An 8065-nucleotide genomic window follows, 5' to 3' on the forward strand; every position below is an offset into this window, starting at 1 on the left:
TTTTCCTTGGTTTTGCCCAAGTATTTTTTCATAGTGGAATCTTTAGCTTGGTAGCTTCTTGCTATTTGTGAAGTGACTATCTGTGAGTCGCTGAAGATGATAACTTTTTGAGCTCCAACCTCCCTAGCGAGCTTCAAACCAGCTAGTAGTGCCTCATATTCCGCTTGATTATTTGAGGCAGAGAACCCGAATTTAAGGGAGAGTTCGATTTGGGTTCCCTGGTCACTTTCAATTATTACGCCCGCGCCACTTCCCATTTTATTTGAGGAACCATCCACATATAGATTCCATCTTGTGGGGATTTCCGGTGTGTCCGTGAATTCCGCAATGAAGTCGGCCAGATATTGAGATTTCATGGCTGTCCGAGCTTCGTATTGAAGGTCGAATTCGGACAACTCGACTGCCTATTGCAAGATTCTGCCTGCCAAGTCTGTCTTCTGTAAGATCCCTTTTATGGGCTGGTTGGTCCGAACTTTAATGGTGTGAGACTGGCAGTATGGGCGAAGTCGTCGTGATGTCAGTATGAGAGCGTAAGTGAACTTTTCTATTTTCTGGTAGTTCAGCTCAGATCCTTGTAATGCTTTGCTGATAAAGTATATGGGTTGTTGCCTGCTGTTGTCTTCTCGGACCAATGCTGAGGCTATTGCCCGATTTCCCACCGCGAGGTACAATATGAGTGGTTCTCCTTCCCGTGGCCGACTTAGTATAGGTGGCCGTCCCAGGAATCGTTTGAAGTTCTGAAAGGCTTGCTCGCATTTCGCTGTCCATTCAAACTCCTTTCCCTTCCTTAGAGTGGCGTAGAAGGGGAGAGATCTTATTGTTGATCTGGCCAGGAATATGGACAAGGCTGCTGATGAGCGGATAATTTGTACGCTTTTTGGCATTATTTTTAGTATGTTTTTAGTATCTTTTAGTTAGTTTTTAGTATATTTTTATTAGTTTTTAATTAAAATTCACTTTTCTGGACTTTACTATGAGTTTGTGTATTTTTCTATGATTTCAAGTATTTTCTGGCTGAAATTGAGGGATCTGAGCAAAAATCCGATCCAGAGACTAAAAAGGACTGCAGATGCTGTTGGATTCTGACCTCCCTGCACTCGAAGTGGATTTTCTGGAGCTACAGAAGCCCAATTGGCGCGCTCTCAACGGCGTTGGAAAGTAGACATCCTGGGCTTTCCAGCAATATATGATAGTCCATACTTTGCCCAAGATTTGATGGACCAAACCGGCGTTCAAAGTCACCTCAAGAAATTCCAACGTTAAACGCCGGAACTGGCACCTAAATGGGAGTTAAACGCCCAAACTGGCATAAAAGCCGGCGTTTAACTCCAAGGAGAGTCTCTACACGAAAATGCTTCATTGCTCAGCCCAAGCACACACCAAGTGGGCCCGGAAGTGGATTTTTATGTCATTTACTCATCTCTGTACACCCTAGGCTACTAGTTTTCTATAAATAGGACCTTTTACTATTGTATAATGGATCTTTTGATCATGTTTTGATGATTGAACCCTCTTTGGGAGGCTGGCCATTCGGCCATGCCTAGACTTTGTTCTTATGTATTTTCAACGGTGGAGTTTCTACACACCATAGATTAAGGTGTGGAGCTCTGCTGTACCTCGAGTATTAATGCAATTACTATTGTTCTTCTATTCAATTCCGCTTGTTCTTTGTCCAAGATATCACTTGTTCTTCAACTTGATGAATGTGATGATCCGTGACACTCATCATCATTCTCACCTATGAACAAGGTGACTGACAACCATTCTTGTTCTACAAGCAATCAAGGCTCTAGTGAATATCTCTTGGATTCTTTAATCGGAATCTTCGTGGTATAGGCAGGACCTGATGGCGGCATTCAAGAGAATCCGGAAGGTCTAACCTTGTCTGTGGTATTCTGAGTAGGATTCAATGATTGAATGACTGTGACGTGCTTCAAACTCCTAGCAGGCGGGGCGTTAGTGACAGACGCAAAAGTATCAATGGATATTATTCCGGCCTGACCGAGAACCGACAGCTGAATTCCGCTATGCCGTGACAGGGCATATGCCAATCGCTTTCACTGAGAGGATGGGAGGTAGCCACTGACAATGGTGAAACCCTACACGAGCTTGCCATGGAAAGGAGTAAGAAGGATTGGATGAAGACAGTAGGAAAGCAGAGAGACGGAAGGGAAGGCATCTTCATGCGCTTATCTGAAGTTCCTACCAATGAATTACATAAGTATCTCTATCTTTACCTTTTATGTTATTTTCGTTCATCACCATCATACATTTGAGTCTGCCTGACTAAGATTTACAAGATGACCATAGCTTGCTTCATAGCAACAATCTCCGTGGGATCGACCCTTACTCACGTAAGGTATTACTTGGACGACCCAGTGCACTTGCTGGTTAGTTGTGCGAAGTTGCGTTTATGCCATGGTATTGAGCACCAAGTCTTTGGAGCCATTACCGGGGATTATTTGAATATGGACAAAGTAGTGAACACAATTTCGTGCACCAAGTTTTTGGCGCCATTGCCGGGGATTGTTCGTGTATGGACAACTGACGGTTCATCTTGTTGCTTAGATTAGGTATTTTTTTTTTTCGAAATTCTTGAAGGTGAATCCTAGAGTTTCATGATGATTTGTTGAAATCTGGCTGGCTGAGAAGCCATGTCTAATTTCATTGGACCGAGGTTTCAACTTATCATCACAAGAGCTTGATGATTTTTATCAATCTTGCTTTTGGAGCAGTGATCTGCTAAGGCTTGGCTGGCCTTTGGCCATGTCTAGTGTTTTGGACCGAAGCTTTCTTTGAAAGCTTGGCTGGCTGTGAAGCCATGTCTAATTCCTGGACCGGAGTCTTAGACTAGCATTGCACTGATTCCTGGAATTCTCATTAAGAATTTTGATATCTTTTTCCACTTAATTTTCGAAAAAAAAAACACAAAAAAATTCACAAAATCATAAAAACCAAAAATATTTGATGTTTCTTGCTTAAGTTTAGTGTCTCATCTTAAGTTTGGTGTCAATAGCATGCATTCATTCATGTGTCTTAAGGATCTTCAAGTAATTCTTGATGATTTCTTACTCTGATCTTTGAATTCTTTTGGCTTGAGTGTTTATGCGTCTCATATAGTGTCAGTAGTATACAAACTGCTAAGTTTGGTGTCTTGCATGCATTGTTATTTGATTCTTGTTGCATTTTGATTATTAAAAAATCCAAAAATATTTTTAATTTGTGTCTTTTCAAGTCAATAATACAAAGAATTGAAGATTCAGAACATACTGCAGAGGAATTATACAGAAAAAGCTGGGCATTCAAAAATGCCCAGTGAAGAAGACAGACTGGCGTTTAAACGCCAGCCAGGGTACCTGGTTGGGCGTTTAACGCCCAAAAAGGGTGCATTTTGGGCGTTAAACGCCAGAATGCATACTATTCTGGGCGTTTAACGCCAGGATGGTGCTAGGGGGAAGATTTTGTTTTTCAAATCAAATTTTTTTTCAAGTTTTCAAAGTTTTTCAAAATCAAATCTTTTTCAAATCATATCTTTTCAATCAAATGTTTTCAAAATCAATTTCTTTTTTTTTCAAAGATACTTACTAACAATTAATGATTTGATTGAACATCTCAAATTTGTTGCCTTTTCTGTTGAGAAAGGTTTAATGTTTGAATCATATCTTTTCTTGTTAGGCAAGTCACTAATTTTCAAAATCAAATCCTTTAAAATTGTTTTCAAAACATATCTTTTAAAATTGTTTTCAAATCATATCTTCTCAATCACATCTCTTTAAAAACTAATCATATCTTCTTAACCTCATCTTTTTCAAAATAGTTTTCAATCAAATCTTTTTGATTTCTAATTTCAAATCCTTTTTCAAAATCACTTGATTTCTTTCTTACTTTTATTTTCGAAAATCAATTAAGTGTTTTTCAAAATGTTTTCAAAATCTTTTTAATTGAATTTTCGAAAATCTTCTTCCTCTCCTCCCACATCCTTCTATTTATGGAGTACTACTCCTTCTTAATGCACAATTCGAACTCTATCTAATTAAGTTCGAATTCTTCTACTTCCTTCTTCTACTTTTCTTTTCCTCTGACACCTCAAGGAATCTCTACACTGTGACATAGAGGATTCCACATTTTTTTTTCTCTTCTCTTTCATATGAGCAGGAGCAGAGACAAAGGCATTCTTGTTGAAGCTGACCCTGAACCTGAGAGAACCTTGAAGTGAAAGCTAAGAGAAGCCAAAGCACAACTCTCTTTAGAGGACCTGACCGAATTCTTCAAAGAAGAAGAACACATGGCAGCCGAAAACAACAACAATGCCAACAATGCAAGGAAGGTGCTGGGTGACTTTACTGCACCTACTCCCAACTTCTATGGGAGAAGCATCTCTATCCCTGCCATTGGAGCAAACAACTTTGAGCTTAAGCCTCAATTAGTTTCTCTAATACAACAGAATTCTAAATTCCATGGACTTCTAATGGAAGATCCTCATCAGTTTTTAGCTGAGTTCTTGCAAATCTGTGACACAGTCAAGACTAATGGGGTTGACCCTGAGGTCTACAGACTGATGCTATTCCCTTTTGCTGTAAGAGACAGAGCTAGAATATGGTTGGACTCACAACCTAAAGATAGCCTGGACTCTTGGGAAAAACTAGTCAATGCCTTCTTGGCAAAGTTCTTTCCACCTCAAAAATGGAGTAAGCTTAGAGTGGAAGTCTAAACCTTCAGACAGAAGGATGGAGAATCCCTCTATGAAGCTTGGGAAAGATACAAACAATTAATCAGAAGATGTCCTTCAGACATGTTTTCTGAATGGAGCATCATAGGTATCTTCTATGATGGTCTCTCTGAACTATCCAAGATGTCTTTGGATAGCTCTGCTGGAGGATCTCTTCATTTGAAGAAGACGCCTACAGAAGCTCAAGAGCTGATTGAAATGGTTGCAAATAACCAATTCATGTACACTTCTGAAAGGAATCCTGTGAACAATGGGACTAGTCAGAAGAAAGGAGTTCTTGAGATTAACACTCTGAATGCCATACTGGCTCAGAACAAGATATTGACTCAACAAGTCAATTTGATTTCTCAAAGTCTGTCTGGAATGCAAAATGCACCTGGCAGTACTAAGGAAGCTTCATCTGAGGAAGAAGCTTATGATCCTGAGAACCCTTCAATGGAAGAGGTGAATTACCTAGGAGAACCCTATGGAAACACCTACAATTCTTCATGGAGAAATCACCCAAATTTCTCATGGAAGAATCAAGAGAGACCTCAACAAGGTTTCAATAATAATAATGGTGGAAGAAACAGGCTTGGCAATAACAAGCCTTTTCCATCATCTTCTCAGCAACAGACAGAGAGTTCTAAGCAGAATACCTCTAACTTAGCAACCATGGTCTCTGATCTAATCAAAACCACTCAAAGTTTCATGAATGAAACAAGGTCCTCCATCAGAAATTTGGAAGGACAAGTGGGTCAGCTGAGCAAGAAAGTTACTGAACTCCCTCATAGCACTCTCCCAAGTAATACAGAAGAAAATCCAAAAGGAGAGTGCAAAGCCATAACCATGGCCGAATATGGAGAGGAAAGAGAGGAGGTGGACGCCACTGAGGAAAACCTCAATGGGCGTGCACCAACCTCCTCTGAGTTCCCCAATGAGGAACCATGGGAATCTGAGGCTCAAAATGAGACCATAGAGATTCCATTGGACTTACTTCTGCCTTTCATGAGCTTTGATGAGTATTCCTCCTCTGAAGAGGATGAGTATGTCACTGAAGAACAAGTTGCTAAATATCTTGGAGCAATCAAGAAGCTAAATGACAAGTTATTTGGAAATGAGACTTGGGAAGATGAATCTCCATTGCTCACCAAAGAACTGGATGACTTGTCTAGGCAAAAATTACCTCAAAAAAGACAAGATCCTGGGAAGTTTTCCATACCTTGTACCATAGGCACCATGACCTTCAAGAAGGCCCTGTGTGACTTAGGGTCAAGTGTGAACCTCATGCCTCTCTCTGTAATGGAGAAGCTAGGGATCTTTGAGGTACAAGCTGCAAGAATCTCATTGGAGATGGCAGACAACTCAAGAAAACAAGCTCATGGACTTGTAGAGAATGTTTTGGTAAAAGTTGAAGACCATTACATCCCTACTGATTTCATAGTCCTAGAGACTGGGAAGTGCATGGATGAATCCATCATCCTTGGCAGACCCTTCCTAGCCACAGCAAAGGCTGTGATTGATGTTGATAGAGGTGAACTAATCATTCAAGTGAATGAAGAATCCTTTGTGTTTAAGGCTCAAGGATATCCCTCTGTCACCATGGAGATGAAGCTTGAAGAGCTTCCCTCAAATCGGAGACAAATAGAGCCCCCAAAGTCAAACTCTAAGTTTGGTGTTGGGAGGCCACAACCAAACTCTAAGTTTGGTGTTGAACCCCCACATTCAAACTCTAAGTTTGGTGTTGGGAGGTTCCCACATTGCTCTGATCATTTGTAAGGCTCAATGAGAGCCATCTGTCAAGCTACTGACATTAAAGAAGCGCTTGTTGGGAGGCAACCCAATGATTATATTTTATATATTTTCTTTTGTATTTTATGTTTTTTGTAGGTTGATGATCATAAGAAGTTACAAAATCAATGAAAAAAGCAAAAACAAAATGAAAAACAGGAAGAAAAACAGCACACCCTGGAGGAAGATGTTGCTGGCGTTCAAACGCCAGTAAGCCTAGCAGTTGGGCGTTTAACGCCCAGTCTGGCACCATTCTGGGCGTTTAACGCCAGAAAGGGGCACCAGACTGGCGTTAAACGCCAGAAAAGGGCAAGAACCTGGCGTTAAACGCCAGGAATGGGCACCAGCCCGGCGTTTAACGCCAGAAATAGCTCAAAACGTGATTTTGAGCAACATTTGGTGCAGGGATGACTTTTTCTTGACACCACAGGATCTGTGGACCCCACAGGACCCCCACCTACCCCACCACCACCCACTCTCTTCTTCCCTCATTCACAAATCACCTCAATACCTCTTCCCCAAAAACCCTTCACCTATCAAATCCCATCTTTCTCTTCACCACTCACATCCATCCTTCATAAATCCCCACCAACCTCACCCTTCAAATTCAAACCACTTTCCCTCCCAAACCCACCCATACATGGCCGAACTCCATCTCCCCTCTCTCCTATAAATACCCTTATTCACTTCTTCATTTTCACACAACCTAAACACCACTTCTCCCCCTTCTTTGGCCGAATACACTAAGCCATTCCCTTCTCCCTCATTTCTTCTTCTTCTACTCTCTTCTTTCTTCTTTTGCTCGAGGACGAGCAAACCTTTTAAGTTTGGTGTGGTAAAAGCGTTGCTTTTTCGTTTTCCATAACCATTTATGGCATCCAAGGCCGGAGAAACCTCTAAAAAGAGGAAAGGGAAGGCAAAAGCTTCCACCTCCGAGTCATGGGAGATGGATAGATTCATCTCAAGGGTGCATCAAGACCACTTCTATGAAGTTGTGGCCTTGAAGAAGGTGATCCCCGAGGTCCCCTTTTCACTCAAAAAGGGTGAATATCCGGAGATCCGCCATGAGATCCGAAGAAGAGGTTGGGAAGTACTTACCAACCCCATTCAACAAGTTGGAATCTTGATGGTTCAAGAGTTCTATGCCAATGCATGGATCACAAAGAACCATGATCAAAGTATGAACCCGGATCCAAAGAATTATCTTACTATGGTTCGGGGGAAATACTTGGATTTTAGTCCGGAAAGTGTAAGGTTGGCGTTCAACTTGCCTATGATGCAAGGAGATGAACATCCTTACACAAGAAGGGTCAACTTTGATCAAAGGTTGGACCAAGTCCTCACAGTTATATGTGAAGAGGGCGCACAATGGAAGAGAGATTCAAGAGGCAAGCCGGTTCAGTTGAGAAGGCATGACCTCAAACCCATGGCTAGAGGATGGTTAGAGTTCATTCAAACGCTCAATCATTCCCACTAGCAACCGGTCCGACGTTACTCTAGACCGAGCCATCATGATTCATAGCATCATGATTGGAGAAGAAGTGGAAGTTCATAAGGTTATAGCCC

The 8065-nt window shown here is 41.4% G+C and overlaps 1 non-coding gene across 1 annotated transcript; it reads right to left on the reverse strand.

The window, feature by feature from the left end:
* Positions 1-4690: 4690 nt before the first annotated feature.
* Positions 4691-4799, reverse strand: LOC130937975 (small nucleolar RNA R71). The gene has a single exon (XR_009069162.1). It is a non-coding gene; the product is annotated as a small nucleolar RNA R71 (small nucleolar RNA).
* Positions 4800-8065: the final 3266 nt, after the last annotated feature.

Source organism: Arachis stenosperma, chromosome 6 (genome assembly GCF_014773155.1).
Source record: "Arachis stenosperma cultivar V10309 chromosome 6, arast.V10309.gnm1.PFL2, whole genome shotgun sequence".
In the NCBI taxonomy this organism is placed as follows: domain Eukaryota; kingdom Viridiplantae; phylum Streptophyta; class Magnoliopsida; order Fabales; family Fabaceae; genus Arachis; species Arachis stenosperma.